Raw genomic sequence first — 18,983 nt, forward strand, 5'->3', positions numbered from 1 at the left:
AAGGCAACTGTTTTTTTCTCGTGGCTATCTGTCACTCAGCATTTCCACTGTATGGTGAGTAGCAACTATTCTTTTTACAAGATTGTTACATTCCAGCCTGGATTTTTTATTGCTTCATGAACTAACTTTAAGTGATGAATCTAGAAATATACTACAACCTCTAGATATTGTTCCCATAGAGATCACCAAGTCAAGATTAATCTTATTAAAGTAAGCACAGAGGTGTTTAAGCAATCATTCCTCCTATGATCCCATGGACGATGGAATGGAAAGAAGCGCAAATATATGGTACAGAAGCACCATCAGCCACGGATTTCATAGTTGTTTGCAAAGTATGGATGTAGATGTGGATTCATGACTGGTGTGAGGAAATTGCCATATATTACTATTCACCAACTGACATATATCTGTGTTAATAAGTCAAGTATTTCAGAAAAACTAGTTGGAAACAGGTAACCGAAGGAATATGGCTGAGTATATAATAAACAATCAAATCACTTTCTACAGAGTACATGACTATGTGAGGATTTTTTTCGAACATGAGTGGAAAATTCTACATTCAGTATTATTTCCCTCTCCATAAAATAAATAGTTACTGAGAATAACATATGTCCGTTAGTTTAATACTGTGTCATTGTCTTTGCAACACACATTTGGTATGGGCAAGGTCAGTGGTGTTCAGACTATTCATATTGTCTATTTGTTGCTGCAGTTTTATGGTATACCTCTACTGTCTGATTACCTGGTGCTACGAGAGCTTCGTGGCATTCAACAGTTGTTAAAATGACATTGTAGAAAATTAGACTGTGACTTTCACTGAATCTCGTCACTGAAGCTCAAAATGAATTTAAATGTTCTGTTTTAATGGTAAACTGACGATGCATTCTGGAGATGTTGCTGCAGGTATTTACCACACATTGGACCATTTCTTCCTCATTGTTCTTCAAATGGTTCAAATGGCTCTAAGCATCATGCGACTTAACTTCTGAGGTCATCAGTCACCTAGAACTTAGAACTAATTAAACCTAACTAACCTATGGACACCACACACATCCATGCCCTAGGCAGGATTCGAACCTGCGACCGTAGCGGTCGCTCGGCTCCAGACTGTAGCGTTTAGAACCGCACGGCCACTCCGGCCGGCTCATTGTTCTCTCAGGGTGCATCAGTTGTGTGGTACAACTTGCGATCGACTCATATACAACTTCGTGTTCTGTGTGTGTCTTAGAGCGCTATCTACTTGCAATCGTTAACAGCAAACGTCTCCGCACCACAGTCAGCAGAGGACTTCCAAAGCATGTGTGATCAATCATGTTCCTCGTTAGGAAACACTTTTCAACACTCTCCTCTAGACGAACGAAGATGTGTATGAAGTACTCCATTTCTCTGCCACATCTTGGACATAAAGCGAGTTTTCAGTTTCATAACTGAAGTGATTTTAAGTTAGTGACAGTTGTTTATGTGGTTCTGCAAATACTATGTATATATTTGCTTGATATTTGTCTTATTTACTGAGTTAGTGCAGCATGGCAAGTAATTTTACATGTCAAACGACGCTGCTATGCGTTTGTCTGTTTCCTTGTAAGAGGCATTTTCTGTTGCTGACGATAATTTTATAAGACTGATGTGAGCATAGTACAATTTATGAACCGCAATTGGATACATAGAGTGAGCGCTATACGCCTCCACAAAGCTATATTGGGCATGTATCACAAAGAATCGATGTCTTCTTTGGTGTGCAAGGTAGTTTTTTTATCATCTTACAGTTTGTCACCAGAGTTCATCGGAGATAAACTTGCAGGGAGAATGCGTGTCATATGTTGCAAGATGATTTTCTGCATTAGACTATTAAGAGCTTTGCATTCCACACAACTAATAGGTCGGAACCATACAGCTCTAGCATTATAGTGTGTTTAAATGCAGAACCGTCGGATGAGTTTATGTTCCACGATCATTTCTCTCTTTCTGATACATTATTGATATGGACACCAGACACTGGAAAATACTTCAGAATTGTTAGCGCAAGTGATTCACAGAAAATGCTTCAAACTCCATCCATGTTGAGCCCAATCATGTATAAACCACACATTTCTTTTTAACCATCTGTTGACATCATAACACTGTCATATCTACTACACACCAACAAGGGGCGCTAACCTCCTCGCCAAGCATGCATCTGGAGAGATATTGTACAGTTTGATGGGTGCTGTGAGTAAGATGGGTATGAACAGTCTTCGCGAACAGCAGTTACAGGCTCAGCTCACTTTGTTCCTTCACAAGACATGGAATGTAGTGGGTATAGTATCCTTCTACTTCTGGTCAGCTGCAAATTAAATCAGCTACAGTGTCACAGGGAGGGTTGTTCAAAGACATTGAGGGGAGATCTTTCAATCTCCAACTTTATCCTACTAATGTGAGACTACTCCATGACTCACATCCACATAGGGAAAGATGACCAATCGTAATCCTAGATTCCACACTATAATGGGAGTGCTAGAAATATGTAGATAACCTAGTTGCATCGGAGTAGGACGCTGTCTGGTATACTTTGGATATGTCCAACAATTAACTATGAAAGGATGTACTTCATTCAGTCTACATTCGCAATCTAGTGTATGGTACTCGCAAAGCAGTGGAGGGGTGATTTAGCGATGATATAGAAATTGGGAAGCATGCTGCTGTGTCATAAGGTTGATCTTGAAATTACAGAGAAACTGGTGAAATTGTTAAAATTGATCACACTATCAACTGTGGTGCTTATTACATTACGTTGTCCCATATTGACGTTGTCTTTTCCACCCCATCCATCCACAGGTATGCTGTTGATTGCCACATAATGATTGACTGACACCATTTATTTTATTTATTATTATTATTATTATTATCTTTTTTGTTTAGATGGAGATAGAGTCCTGGAAGAACCAACACCTTCTGGGGATGGCTAGTACTGAAACAGTCATTGTGTGCAAGGTTGCAATATGAAGGACTAACGCTCAGGGTCTCTTCAAAAACAGAACACTGAGGCATCTGCCACCATGTCACTGTGGGACATGAGTTTAAATGTAGAGGTCATCAGCCACCTTTGGATAGCTGTTTGTAAATGCTCCACAATGCCACAAATTCCTCCAGTTTCCATATGTCGTGATGTCCTCCACATTTTTGTCCATTAGAAACACCACCTCTGTCTTTTATTTCAAACATCATAAGTGTTGTGAGAGGAGCGTAATTTACAGCATGTGAGAGTCAGTGGATCGAAATATGTTAATGTCAATTTAGCACATGATACAGACTTCGAAGTACTGGTGAAAAAACAAAATATGTGGCCGAGTACAAAGCTATAGTCATATACTGCTTGGATATGATACAGTGGAAAAACAGTGCATCAAACTGCTTATGAAAGAGCTACACAGGAATCCTGTGTTGTGATAAATAGTCTGTGAGATATGGTCCTCTTATAGTACAAGTGACAAAACTTTACACTGATCTGCGCAAGCGACTTTGATCACTGTCCACCTGCTCCAATGGACCAATATCTGTATACTTAATAGGTCGCCACATATGCTCGATGTCAGCACACAGACAGTATTTGTTATCAGTGTACTGGAAGAGGGGAACACGTTAATACCTTGTTGAGTTTTCTACCAGGTGGTGTAAATCTCCTTCAGACTGCAGTACCTATAAGCTATTTGGAAACGCTCCATATTGCAGTAGCAAAATCCTCGTCCCTCTTCCAGTTCCCTTACAACATGAAGTCTACCTAAGTTTACCAATGAGAAAACTACCGCAACTGCTCATTCAGTCTTTTCTACTACCTTGTGTTGCAGGAGAAAGTTTTGTTTGGCGCTGGCCTCACACAATGTACATGGTTGGCAGAGATACGACAATATGTTTCCATTTTCACCGAGTGCTCAAAACACAGTCGTGTCACATTAATTCATCTCACCTTGTTTCTCCACAGGATGCAGAAATTGATAGATATAGCGCTCTCTGACTTTTGCTCAGTTCCGATTTGAATTGGAACAATCACGTGGACGAAACTGCATGAGACTGAGGAACAGTTTGCAAAATGCAGAGAGACTGTCTAAAACCAGGCTGGAATCTTTTTCTATGGGGTATTTAGCAGATAGATTCGAAGAAGTGACTCATTTCAAGTTATAAGAGCACCACAAATATGAATCACCAGTGGCTGTAACCATTAAAAGACATCCTCATAGGATACAACGCAAATGAGTGGTAGAATGGATAGACTTGTTTCCAAATTGTTGACAGAATTTCTACCAGAAAGCATGAAAAATTCCAGCAGGCCATTAGTCAGTTTTTGCCTGCAGCTTTAGGGGCAAGTCCTGGCGGCGGCAACCTCTGGGTAGCTGAATAGCAATCTAATGCACAATACACATTGGGCTGTCTCCATGACAGCATGTGCTGCATGTATTCTACTTAGGAAATAGATCAATTCAGTATCGATCAGTGTCAATTGTTGCCACTGGGGCAGGCCGGAGTGGCCAAGTGGTTCTAGGCGCTACAGTCTGGAACCGCGCGACCGCTACGGTCGCAGGTTCGAATTCTGCCTCGGGCATGGATGTGTGTGATGTTCTTAGGTTAGTTAGGTTTAAGTAGTTCTAAGTTCTATGGGACTGATGACCTCAGCAGTTAAGTCCCATAGTGCTCAGAACAGTTTTTGTTGCCACTGGACATATTGTTAACATCCGAATTCTTACCACTTCAGACATCCCTGGGTGCCTTTCATGGCCAGGGGTGGTGCACTCTGGCATAAATGCTCATCTAAACAGTGGATGCGGTTGCGTGGTGTCTCTGACCACTGAGTGTTGTTGCTGGTGATGTATGAGAAGATTGGTATGCTGTGTGTGACGATCAGGACATGAGCGAGCGGGATGTGCAAGTGTTTCAGTGATCTCCAACATCTAACCAAGACAACTATTGCTACTACAGACTGCATTGTGGTTTAAGTGTGTCGTGCTTAGTGCCTTTCAATACATTGCATTTGACTCTGCCATGCAGTGGTATTTCTTGTCGTCTTTATCCTACCATGTGGTAGGCTGTTTCTCCTCCTCCTACCAAATGTAGCAGAGAGCATCAATTGAGGAATTATATAATGCTTTAAAAAGCCAATCGCAAGTCAAATTCCCGATTGACAAGAGATTTCTGACATCTAACCATGAGAACTAGTGCTATTACGGATTGGATATTGGTTTAAGTGTGTCGTGTTTCATGCTTCTCGATATATCACATGGGACTCTGTCTTGCACAGGTGTTTGTTGTTGTCACTATCCTATCACACAGTAGGCCCTTCCTCCTCCTTCTAGATGTAGTTGAGAGAAGCCATTTAGGAATTATATACTGCTTTAAAAACCCAGTCACAACGTCCAATTCCCGACTGATCAATTTATTATTTCGGATAGTAGTATTGCGAGCACACACACCAATCCAGCCTGTCCCTCAAATTGTTTAAGGACATGCCATGCAGTTGACATGAAATTTGAAATTTTCAGCTATCTCTAATGTAATGGACTTCCTACCAAATTACCTAACTGTGCTGGTATCTACCAACAGGAGGCAAGGAAAAAATTCAGTAGGATTTGGAAACCAGGCAGTTGCAGGGCGAAATTCCACCTAATACACCGATCCTAGTATCCACCAATAGGATACAAGGAAGAACTAGCTGCATAAAGTGTATCTATTTAATTAATTACTCAATCAGTCTGATAGAGTGAGAGAATGTTTCCAAGAGATCCACAGCTTACAGTTTACCATGTGTCCACTACTTTGTTCAGGGGAAAAGTGGGGTTAGTGTGCAGACAAGAGACACTACCCACTTCTTCTCAAATGTCTTTGGTCCATCGGCTACAGGTTCCCATAGCAGTGGAAGAGTGAGAACAAAGGGATGTACGTACTACCAGCGCCATGTGTGCGTGAGAAGCGAGGGGGAGGGGAGGGGATGGGAGGGAGGAGGGCTGGGGTAAATGTCTTGGTCTGTGTGCGTTTGCATACTTTGCTTCACACAGACAGGAAGCATCCACTTAAGCAAGAGAGAGAGAGAGATAGAGCATGTATTTCGACAGGAATTTCTCAGTAACAAATATCAAAGGGTTGCTACAACCGGAAGTTTTTCTTCAAGGGATTAGCCCAGAAGCTGACATTGGTCACAGGCCCTCTGCAAGTGGGAATACATGAGGCAGGAGGCACGTGGTGCGGCTTGGCGGACGGTGCATGGTTTGTCATCGAAAGATTTTTAGCAGTGTGCAGTGAGTTATGTGCAGTGACTTAGGTTGATGGTATTCGTTCAATAGGAATAAAGAAGCACAGCAATTTCTTAATTATTCCATACTGCCTTTTCACCCTCAAAATGTTTAAATAACAAGTTTAAATAAACAGTATCCACACATTGCCTTACCTATCAGAAATCGTTTAAACAATATTCCATACACTGCAATCGATTTCCCGCCAAATATCCAATCAACTGTGTTTTTTCCCTCCCATTTCCAGATGGGGGAGGGGCAGGAGAATAAGGGATGTGAGGGGAGGAGTTAGTTAATTGATCAAGTTAATTAATTAGTCAACAAATTGATATAGTGGTAGTTGGCTATTCGAATAACTCAGGCCTGAAAGTGTGCTTGTATTGGAGAGGGTGAGGGGAAGGGGTGGGGGAGGAAGAAGGGGAAGGGCCTGGTGGTTTCTCAGAAGGATGGATTATCTGCAAGGGTTCACAAACCACTTAATAGAACAATAGGTTCAGGGTAGGTGGAGGGGTCATAAATCAATCAGCTGTCACAATTTAATTAATTTAATATTAATTTGAAATCAAAAGTGCTGAAAGACAATAGATAATGTACATGTCAATCGAAAGAGAACAATAGGTTAAAGGCTGACATGGATCAGAGCAATAGGTTTGACCATAAATGTATGTTTGCCCCTGATGTAGGCAACCCACACTAACTAAATGACCTCACACTGCCATTGCCCCGTGTCAAAAGGTTTTTAGGACTCTAGAAATACAAAATCTGCCTGTTACCCTTCATCCATAGTTCACACAGTATATCATGAGAAAAGTGCAAGCCGAGTTTCACGTGAGCTGTGCTTTCTGAAACCACGATCATTCACTGGTATAAACATTTTGGTATCAACTAAATCTATTAAATTACGTTTAATTTCATATTACTTTGTAAAGCTATGTCTAGATTTTTAATCGATGTGACTATGCAAAGCAGCATAATACTACTGCCATATATATTTTAAACATAGCTGCACAACAGCAACGGTTTCAAGTAATAAAATTATAAACAGCCGACCAGTTGCAATTGGTCAGCTGTTTATAATTTTATTAATGCCATATATGAACACTGTGAGTTTGTTTTCCCTACTCATTTACATAAATTTACATTTTTCTACATTTAGAGAAAACTACCATTCATCACGCCAACTAGAGATTTTATATTCTCTTACAGTCACTCAACAATTACGCTTTCCCATACAACACAGTATCATTAGCAAAGAGCCACAGATTGCTGTTAATCCTGTGCATGAGATCATTTATGAGTATAGTGATAATGACACAGGATTATATTTTTCATATAAGTGTAAGAATCTTTTCAGTCTACTGTAGGTTTTTATGCCAGTTGTAACCCAGCTTTTATCCCCAGATTGTTTTGATCTACATTTCTCAACTGCAAAGGCTTTGTCAAAATTATTCTTATATGTACCATGAAAGTTATTGAACATTTCATTTGTATCTGTCTTATTGTTCCTCAGGTTAGGAAGTAGCAGAAGTGTGTAATGTTACATTCACTAAAGTCTCTACATTCACACATTTTGACACGTGGCTTTTCTGCTGAAAATAACTCCAGTGTTAACAACAGAGTCCCATGATCGCTGTAATCCATATTTATTACTTCAGTGTTATATGGGTAGTAGGTTTCTTGGATAAACATTTGTTCTAGGGAAGCTTCATTGCTTAAAGACACTCTTCATTGTGTATTTGCAGTGGGAATTAGGCTGAAACTATTTGTCATGTACAGTAGTTCATCTCTGTGGTTTCACTGCTTCAAAACATCAATCTTGAAGTCACCATATGCGATCTTGCTTTTGTTTGGTTCTAGAGCATTTAAGAACATTTTCAGATGGGATGGTAAAGTGTGTTAGCCAGATGGTAGAGTATAGTGCTGTACCTGTACACAGTTTTGAATGGGATGGTCTAGCAAAAGAGTTTGTGGATTTCTGCAGTACAGCTAAATGAGTATCCTACAGCTAGTTGGGAACCTATTGCAATCTGAAGTTTCCATCAGACCTACTGTTTGAATATACTGAATCTACTATGATTGTTACTATTACAATCATTAGTATGTTACTATGCCAACTGAGCTAAAGTGACCCACATGTCTGTAGGAACATTTCTAGCATATTTTCCTGCACAAGCACTCTTACAGTTCACCAGAAATGAGAGATGTGATATGTGGTTTCTGGTGTGTGTGGTGTTAAATATGAAATTTCCATCACACCAACATGTGCCTACAGCGAAAACTGGCCTCAGTTAAAACGTTATACTGATACCCATCAAAAAAGTTTGTGACTCATTATGGTAAACTTGGATGAAAATTGCACAGTTAGATGGGAACCTACTGCACTCTGAATTTGCATGGGATTTACTGTTCGAATTCATTGAATCTACTACTATTACTATTACTACTACTACTAAACTGTTGGTATGGTAGCATACCAACAGAGCCAAACTGACCCACACATCGGTATGAACTATTGTAGTACATTTTCCTGTATAAGCACCCCAACATTTCATCAGAAACGAGAGGTTTGATGTATAGTTTCCAGCACGTGTGGAGTTAGAGACTTTGGTGCTGCTCCTGTGAAGCCGCAAACCTTAGAAAACCACTAAGTATACTCTGAAAACCCGTATACAACACATTGTGAAGAATGTCTTATATTGCTGCTAGTCGATCTTTATTGCTGATCCAATTGTATATGGAGAAATAGGGGAACTAATAGGTGCCTCTGTCAAGTAACTTCCAGTGATCAAGTTTGGTGAACCTGTGCGACCTATACTCTGCAATATGGACCGCTATGGGGAGACACAATCTGTGGTGGACATATCTTAGCTGCTCTCGGATTATGTTGCCAAGTATGAGTTGAAACATAAAGTTCCCGACTTCTGCTTGGTTGAATACAGGGTGCACTGTGGTCTGGTGTCTGTCAATGGCGGCTGTTTTTTGTGATGAAATGTTGTGATATGAAGGTAAAGGAACTATTACTCTCGAATGATACTGCTTAGCGTCACTGATGATCATATTATAGGAAAGATTTGAATATACCATAATTTCCAAATCGTAATCGGAGGTGAACTTCGTAAGAAGATGGCGTTACATATTTCTGGAAACCTATAAATGGCTTGTGTCAAACAGAATCAGTGTTGTATTTGCTGTCCAAGATTGTAATTTTATCCTCTTAAAGTTTGCGTCCATAGTGTGTGGGACCTGCTAGCTGGATGAGTGTTTAAGGATTGTTGGATGGCGTTAAACCAACATCAGCTCCAGAATGAGATTTTCACTCTGCAGCGGAGTGTGTGCTGATATGAAACTTCCAAGCAGATTGAAACTGTGTGCCCGACCGAGACTCGAACTCGGGACCTTTGCCTTTCGCGGGCAAGTGTTCTACCACTGAGCTACCGAAGCACGACTCACGCCCGGTCCTCACAGCTTTACTTCTGCCAGTATCTCGTCTCCTACCTTTCCAAACTTTACAGAAGCTCTCCTGCGAACCTTGCAGAACTAGCACTCCTGAAAGAAAGGATACTGCGGAGACATGGCTTAGCCACAGCCTGGGGGATGTTTCCAGAATGAGATTTTCACTCTGCAGCAGAGTGTGCACTGATATGAAACTTCCTGGCAGATTAAAACTGTGTGCCCGACCGAGACTCGAACTCGGGACCTTTGCCTTTCGCGGGCAAGTGCTCTACCAACTGAGCTACCGAAGCACGACTCACGGCCGGTCCTCACAGCTTTACTTCTGCCAGTATCTCGTCTCCTACCTTCCAAACTTTACAGAAGCTCTCCTGCGAAAGGTTGGAAGGTAGGAGACGAGATACTGGCAGAAGTAAAGCTGTGAGGACCGGGCGTGAGTCGTGCTTCGGTAGCTCAGTTATAATATACAATTATTCGTCTTTTTGTCGTATTCTGTCAACGGGAAGGACATGGACATTGTTCGTAGCATAGGAACCACATGACTTTATGCAAATTCAGACAAAAGTGAAAATTCAGTCTCAGTTTGGTTTACACATTTCTTATCTACAAAGGTTAAAAGTTGTTGAGTTCACAAGAATATTATATGTCCATAAGGTTTGTTTTCTTGTAAGTATATTAAAGTGTACATTTAAATGATCAATAATGTGCACTACATAGAAGTCCGGCGACAATTACATTTTGCTGCTGGCATGCAGTGGCTTAGTTCAGACATGCCTGTCGGATGCATCACACTGTGTTTACATGATGTGGAGTGTTCTCTGCATTAGGAATCCACTGACACCTTTACATCCTCTTGAAGGGAGCGGCTTCATTACTTTCCTGAGGTAAGTGTACACCTTATATGTGGCAGTAATGTCGTTTACTGGTCCTTATATTCATTTAACGCCCCACCAGCGATCAGGTTTAGACATGATACACTCATTCTTTACTCCAACACATGACTGGTCACTGTTATCACAGTCCCACCACTAGATTATTTTTCAATGTAAAAAAAACTCTAAATACCTCCATATATAATCTTTTACCTACTGTAGGCTTTTACAATTACAGACTTTCTGTTCAACCCATTTTACCTGCTAATATAATTCTGATAACCAGTCACATGTTTTTACGAAGTTCTCCTAAAATATTTTTAGTTTTTTTAAACATGCTTTAGAATCTGGGTTTAGCATTCACATGTCTTGAAATTAGTAGTTCAGGTAGTTACACATACACAATAGCTAAGTTGGAGTAAAGTCACTAAAAACACCACTACCTAAAATACAAGAGTACAAAAAGCAAAGTACCTAAAGTTTAAAATGGTTCAATTACAGAATGAACAAATGTTTACAGAATGAGATTTTCACTCTGCATCGGAGTGTGCACTGATATGAAACTTCCTGGCAGATTAAAATTGTGTGCCCGACCGAGACTCGAAATCGGGACCTTTGCCTTTCACGGGCAAGTGCTCTACCATTTTTTTTTTTTTTTAAATCTCATTTTGTTCGTTGCATCTGCTCGGGGCGGACGTCGTAAGACATCCGTTTAAGTTCGTTGTTGATCGATTAGCTCAGTTTTTTTATTACAGAGGGCTGCTAATCCTCTGACCGAACATGCTGAGCTACCGTGCCGACTACCATCTGAGCTACTGAAGCACGACTCACGCCTGGTCCTCACAGCTTTACTTCTGCCAGTATCTCGTCTCCTACCTTCCAAACTTTACAGAAGCTCTCCTGCGAACCTTGCAGAACTAGCACTCCTGAAAGAAAGGATACTGCGGAGACATGGCTTAGCCACAGCTTGGGCGGACGTCGTAAGACATCCGTTTAAGTTCGTTGTTGATCGATTAGCTCAGTTTTTTTATTACAGAGGGCTGCTAATCCTCTGACCGAACATGCTGAGCTACCGTGCCGGCTACCATCTGAGCTACTGAAGCACGACTCACGCCTGGTCCTCACAGCTTTACTTCTGCCAGTATCTCGTCTCCTACCTTCCAAACTTTACAGAGGCTCTCCTGCGAACCTTGCAGAACTAGCACTCCTGAAAGAAAGGATACTGCGGAGACATGGCTTAGCCACAGCTTGGGGGATGTTTCCAGAATGAGAAAGTTTGGAAGGTAGGAGACGAGATACTGGCAGAAGTAAAGCTGTGAGGACCGGGCGTGAGTCGTGCTTCAGTAGCTCAGATGGTAGAGCACTTGCCTGCGAAAGGCAAAGGTCCCGAGTTCGAGTCTCGACGGGCACACAGTTTTAATCTGCCAGGAAGTTTCATATCAGCGCACACTCTGCTGCAGAGTGAAAATCTCATTCTGGAAACATCCCCCAGGCTGTGGTTAAGCCATGTCTCCGCACTATCCTTTCTTTCAGCAGTGCTAGTTCTGCAAGGTTCGCAGGAGGGCTTCTGTAAAGTTTGGAAGGTAGGAGACGAGATACTGGCAGAAATAAAGCTGGTAGAACCGGGCGTGAGGGGTGCTTCGGTAGCTCAGATGGTAGAGCACTTGCCCACGAAAGGCAAAGGTCCCGAGTTCGAGTCTCGGTCGGGCACACAGTTTTAATCTGCCAGGAAGTTTTGGAACAAATGTTCATTAAAAATGGCAGAGGAAAAGAACTGTAATTACAAGTTTCTTAACAGCAGTACACTAGCATACATGGTCTTAGCTGAGTTTTGTGTAAGTGTCCTACTGATTTTTACTTTGTGTATCGTTCAGTACTTCAGGTACATGCATGTGATTGTGCTATTTTTAGTTGATGTCTGACACGCAATGCGACATATCTGTATAAATACTTCCATTTCTTACTATTTGCCCTGCTTTTTATCAGTTCATCACCATCCTTTACCTTCTTCAAAGTGCGTTCATAGTATTAAAAGGCGATAAGCATATGAAGCACTCAGCAATGTGTAAGTCTGTGATACACCTTCACACACAGAGAAAACAGCCTTATACTAGTAAAAGTGATAAAACTTGACATTGCAACAAATTAGTGGGCACTTGCTGTTTTTTTCTGTTTGAACTATGAAGATTTCCGACGAGTTGTGAATAAAACATAATTCCCTACTTCATAACTTTGTGTGTTTCTTGTCAAACTGCAATTTTATAAGATGTGCCTGACAAGTGAATGCGATTAACACAGATCTTACCTTTTCTTTGTATTCTTATTGTCCCAGAGGGTCTACCCACTCATTGCTTTCCCTGAGATTCAAAATCAGGTCTGCAGGAGTGTATTGTGTGTCATAAATAGGAAGCTGGGTTAATACCTGCTCAAAAAATGAAGATACTACATCTAGCATGTGTGTTTGTTATAGGTATAAGTGCATATGAAGCTTTTCAGTTCATAAGACACAGATTTGCAGGTATTTGGTTGCAGGTTAGGGCATGATATTAAATCACTTGTGTACCATTATCTTGCAGAAATTTTCTCCATATAGTGCCAGTGTCTGCGAGCAGTGACTTGGGTTTTTCTACTGGGGCAATATAACCACATGACTTTCTTTTGATTATTAGTGCAGCTCTAGCATACTTTGCAGCACATAGCTTTACAGAATTGGAAGAAATGCTATAATACAGGAATAACGTAGTTCATACCTCCACAGGTGGTCGAATATGGACCAACAATATCAACGGCTTTATTTCAATGTTTTACTAGGCAAACTAGAGTGCAGTTCAGTTTTACTAGTTTTGTTGATGGAGTCTGCTTTCTGACAGATGTCACAATTGTTAGTAATCGATATATTTATCGTTGCATATTGGAAAAGTAGCAAAATAGATTAAGTTTCCTTACACACTTTGTGGAACCGTAACATCCCCACACCTGATGGGTATACCAAATAAGTGTATCTACACTTTCAAATGGAATGCATACACGTGAAGCGTCTGTATTAGAATGTTTTCTACATAACAAAACGTCACTGTGTAATGTGTAATATTGTTTCAAACTGTCTTTGTGTTTCTGTTTTAACTCTGTTCTCATCTTATACCAATGCAAATCTACTTCCTGTAGTTCTTTCATGTTTCTGCTCATGTCAATATAATATTGTCTGTACTGTTTATCTTTCATGAGTAACATGCGAAAGTCTGTTACTTGTCCTAGTATATCTGCATTTTTGGTTAGACCTATTGGCAGTCTAGATATTGTCTCATTTACAGTGTTTTGTTTTCCTGTTGTACGAATTACTTCAGATTAATATTCTTATAAATCAGATGCCAAACACGTCAACTGTAATTGACATGAATAAAATTCAAAGTTTAGAGGTCAATACATACCTCTATGTTTTTTCCATACGTGTAGTAATTGGGGTTCTTGAATGTCAACAAAAAATGCTATTGTGCTATGAAATGTTATCAACACACATCATTGTACCTTCTAACAGTCATGGACCTAGTACTGTGTCTAAAGCAGTGATGAACATTCCACACCTATTATTAAGTCCGAAAGATAGCATGCAAAACTGATCATTTCTACTGTCAAATATAAAGGTCTATACTTTCTAAATTCTGGTGTTTAGCCAGCCAATATGAACTTTTTAAATCAATACTTGTAAGGTATTTGACCCTATGGAATTTTTATAAGCCCTCGTCACCGTTCTCAGGTCTTGTGATTTCAGGTAAAATTATTTTATTTATGGCTCATGTATCTAACACAAGACGAATATTTCCATTGGGCTTGGTTACCGTTAATACTGGATTACAGTATGGTGATATAGATGGTTTAACTATCTTCCATTCTAGTATTCGCTTGATCTCATCTCTCACTGTTGCTAGCTTTGACCAGGAGGTCATATACTCATGTGTGTTGTGGCAAAATACATCATGGGAGAAAAATTCAATACGGTAAGCATAGATTTTAATAACATCTGGTTTTCGTTTCAATAGCTATAAATAGTGTAGTAGTAAATCATATAACTTATCTTGTTTTTCCTTTATAAACAGTGTCGATTCAATCACTCTATCGACTGAAAAGGTTATTTAAAATAAGATATTTCATCTTTTGCTACAATATGGATAACCTTATGACTGTCATCATTGCCTAAGAATTGTGTAAGATAGCTTGGGCAGTATTTGCCATGTCTAGAATTACTTCAATCTTGAAGTCACTGGGCGTCAAGAAACATTTCCTGGAGGAAAAATCAATTATTGCGCCTTATTCTCTCTGAAAATCTACGCCTATCAGGCAAACGGTAACTAAATGACCAGATATTAGGAACATGCATTCTATCGCTCCATTATCCAGCAAAATTGTCACAAAAATCTGCAGCTTAACCTCATGTGACTTAATGTTAACTGCAGTATTTGCAGTTCTGGACAGGGAAATATGGAATAGGGCCTAGCTCCCTCGTCCTTTTACACAAATTGTATGATACAGGACATATTCCTGTACCTGCATCTATAACAACTATGGTTAGTACTCTACTCACTATAACTTTTGTCATGGCCTGTATCACTTCATTGTTTGCGCCACAAGATTTCGTATTTCCTTCTGTTAACACATCTTGAAGATCCATGTTTTCATTGTTATACCTTAGCTCTGCAGTAGTCAGGAGCACACTGACCAGTCCACATAGACGAATTTGTTTCTTTCCTTATAATCTCGTTGGACCTAGGCGTCACATGACCTGTGTACCTTCCTACAATCAGCAGTACTGCATTACTCCTTTGTTTCGTTTGGTTGGAGCATGGGTGGTGGAATGGTCAACAACTGGGGACTTACAAAGTCATTTGCAGTGTTGGCTTTAGGGGTAACAGTAAAAGTTAAGGCACTATAGGCATTCTCTTTTATTTCGGTGTTACTTTCTATTAGTTACATTATTCTGTTGGATTTATGTTAGTTATTTACTTTATTTATATATTTTTTGCAGAGTGAATGCCTATGAAAGAGAGTCTGAAAAAATTAGAAAGTTGCTTGCTGAGAACTTGACACAGGGTGATCATGAAGGTGACTGATGATAAATGTGAAAAAAGTGTAGATTAGGTAGAAGAGCAAGCTGATACAGTACAGAAAGTATCTGATGTAGAAGACGATATTGACAATATCACAAACGGTCTGGTGTATGTTGGAAAAAATCATGTAACGAAATGGAATAAATGTGTACTTACAAAAAGTATTAGAACGAGTTCTGAAAATATAACACCTCTTCCTGGTCTAAAGCCTACTGTAAAACATCTGAAAACTTCAACTGAACTTTGGAAGCACTTTTTTACTGACTGTATTATCAACACAACAGTAGAAAACATGAAACTGTTTATTGAGATCCAGAGAAGTAAATTTTCCAGAGACAGGGACTGCAACTCCACGACTGCAAGCTAAAGTCAAGCTTCAAGAGGTTTATTGTATGAAGCAGGAATGATAAAGGCTACGCATCTAAATACAGCTGGTCTATGGAAGAGTGATGGCACAGAAGTAGGAATATTCAGGCTCACCATGTCACTGTCTAGATTCCACTCCCTTCTCGGGTATCTGTTGTTGGACAACAAGTAAACAAGAGAGGGCCAACTGAAATATGACAAGTTAACTCCAACAAGAAAAATTTTTGACGTATTTGTCTGGAATTGCAAAACACCATATACTCCTTTCGAATACCTAACAGTCGATGATAAGGCACTGGGAGGCAGTTGTTGGTTTATATAAGATACAGGTACCGAGTAATCTGAACAAATACAGAATAAAAATATTTGTGGTGCTGTAATGTACATTACTATGGTTATGGAAGTGTATGTTGAAACACAACCAGAGGGGCCATATAGTGTAAGTAGTACTACAGCTGCTGTAGTTCAGAGGCCATGTACCTCTATCAAAGGAACTAGCAGGATAACTGGTTTAGCAGCCTTCAGTTTGTTGAAACACCGTAAAACGATTTTCGGAAAATTTTATTATTAATCATACAAAAAACAAAAACGAATTCCCATCTCAGAAGCCAAGTTAGTGTTCAAATGTTTTCCTTCAGAAAATCTTGTACTCTTATATCATACACTCCTAACAAAGGCAAAAATGTATCTGTATCCAGTCCCCACTGCGATGATAATGTTCATGAAAAGATAGGCAAAGCAGAAATGATAGTTACATACAACAAGATGAAAGGTGGTGCAGACATGTGTGACAATTTGTGTACTGTCTACAACTACACATATGCCAATGGTCTATGGTCGTATTTTATACCATATTTAATGTTGGAAGTATCAGTTTTTTAGTGATTCATGCTCCTAACAACCCAGAAAGCTGCACTCAATAAAGAGGTTTTCTGTGCCTGTTGTATCACAAAATTGTTTCAGAACATCTGTGGGTCTGCGCTGCCATGACTAAATACTGTCTTAAATTCCATCAATGATTTGTGAAATTTTCCAGATTGAATCGAAGTGAAGACTCACTGAACATTGTAACAAACATGGAGGACATTGTGCATACTGTAACAACTCTAACAGGAGAAAGAACAAACTTCCCAGCCGCTACAAATATAATAAATATCTATGTTCGGAACAAGTATGTGTTATTTGTTCTAATTTTAAAAATGGTAGACTGTGACTGAATTATACAAACTGCAGAGCTGTAGTAACCAATGTGTGGAAGTCATCTGGTTCACAATATTATTATACATCTTTTTCATATCCACAAATAAGTATTTTAACATATTCAGAAACTTACAATTTCAATGGAACTGGACAGAATTCATAGCTTTATAAAAGGTATGAGGGTTGAATGAAAAGTAATGCCTCCACCTTCGTTAACTGGATTTGGATGGGAATATTTTAATAAATCAAACGCAGAAATAATCCTTAGAATGTGATCTTTATTTACCAATATTCACTTTCCACATAATCACCAGACAATTGGATACATTTCTGTTAACCATGAACAAATTTTCTGAAGCCATCACAGAAGAAGTCTACACTGTTTTCGCAAACACAGTCTCACAGTTCTCTCAACGTCTGCTTCATCATGAAGAATAATGATGTCCCCTCAGATCATCTTTCATTATCAGGAACAGATGGAAGTCAGATGGTGCTAAATCTGGACTGTATGGAGGACTCCGTACGGTGGTGAGATTCAGTCTCTTAAGTTCTCCTGTGGTGGCACGTGAAATGTGTGCTTTAGCATTGTCATGTTGCAGGAAAGCATTTCCCTTTTTCTTTTGGACCCTTGTTAGCCATTGTTTCAGAGTTTGCAGTGTTGTGATGTAGTGCTCTGAATTTACTGTTGCTCCACTGTCAAGGAAATCAACATGGATAACGCCATCTGCATCCCAGAACACCGTGGCCATGATTTTTTCCGCTGAGGACTCCATCTTGAGTTTCTTTTTCTGGGGCGAGTCTTTGTGGCGATACTCCATAGATTGACGTTTTGTCTCCGGGTCATAATGGTGTAACCACGTTTCGTCTCCAGTCACACTTATTGTTCTATGAAGGGAATGTGCTCTGATGTAATTAAAATAAAAAACGTAATATTGCAGACTGGTACTCACTAGATCAAGCAGCAAAGCTCAGTAATGTATTTTCTCTTACTTTGAATGCCCTCATTCTGGTTCCAGATTATTACTGCTTTTTTCCATATTTTCGTTTCATCTCATCTTTATCTGGGTCTAGTTGTATAAAGTTCAGGTTTTCGTTTGTGTTACGTTCAAGCAGTAGTACTTTGAGCAATTGCACAAGCACGAGAAAGACAAACCATTAGTCCAATGAAAAAATGGTTCAAATGGTTCTGAGCACTATGGGACTTAACATCTATGGTCATCAGTCCCCTAGAACTTAGAACTACTGAAACCTAACTAACCTAAGGACATCACACAACACCCAGTCATCACAAGGCAGAGAAAATCCCTGACCCCGCTGGGAATCGAACCCGGGCGTGTAGTCCAATGAAAAAAATGAAAATTACATACAGTGTGTTTTATTTAATAATTATCCAGTCATGGTCGCCAATGTGCATTGGCTTCCACCTTCCCCAGCTCAAATATTTTTGAAATGTTGTTAACAGAATGAAGATTATGAAACTTCCTGGCAGATTAAAACTGTGTGCCCGACCGAGACTCGAATTCGGGACCTTTGCCTTTCGCGGGCAAGTGCTCTTGCCCGCGAAAGGCAAAGGTCCCGAGTTCGAGTCTCGGTCGGGCACACAGTTTTAATCTGCCAGGAAGTTTCATATCAGCGCACACTCCGCTGCAGAGTGAAATTCTCATTCTCATTCTAGAATGAAGATTGTTATTGTAGATTGTTGTTGGGAGCAGAACAACAGAGGATTTAGACTGACT

Source organism: Schistocerca americana, chromosome 1 (genome assembly GCF_021461395.2).
Source record: "Schistocerca americana isolate TAMUIC-IGC-003095 chromosome 1, iqSchAmer2.1, whole genome shotgun sequence".
NCBI classification, from domain to species: domain Eukaryota; kingdom Metazoa; phylum Arthropoda; class Insecta; order Orthoptera; family Acrididae; genus Schistocerca; species Schistocerca americana.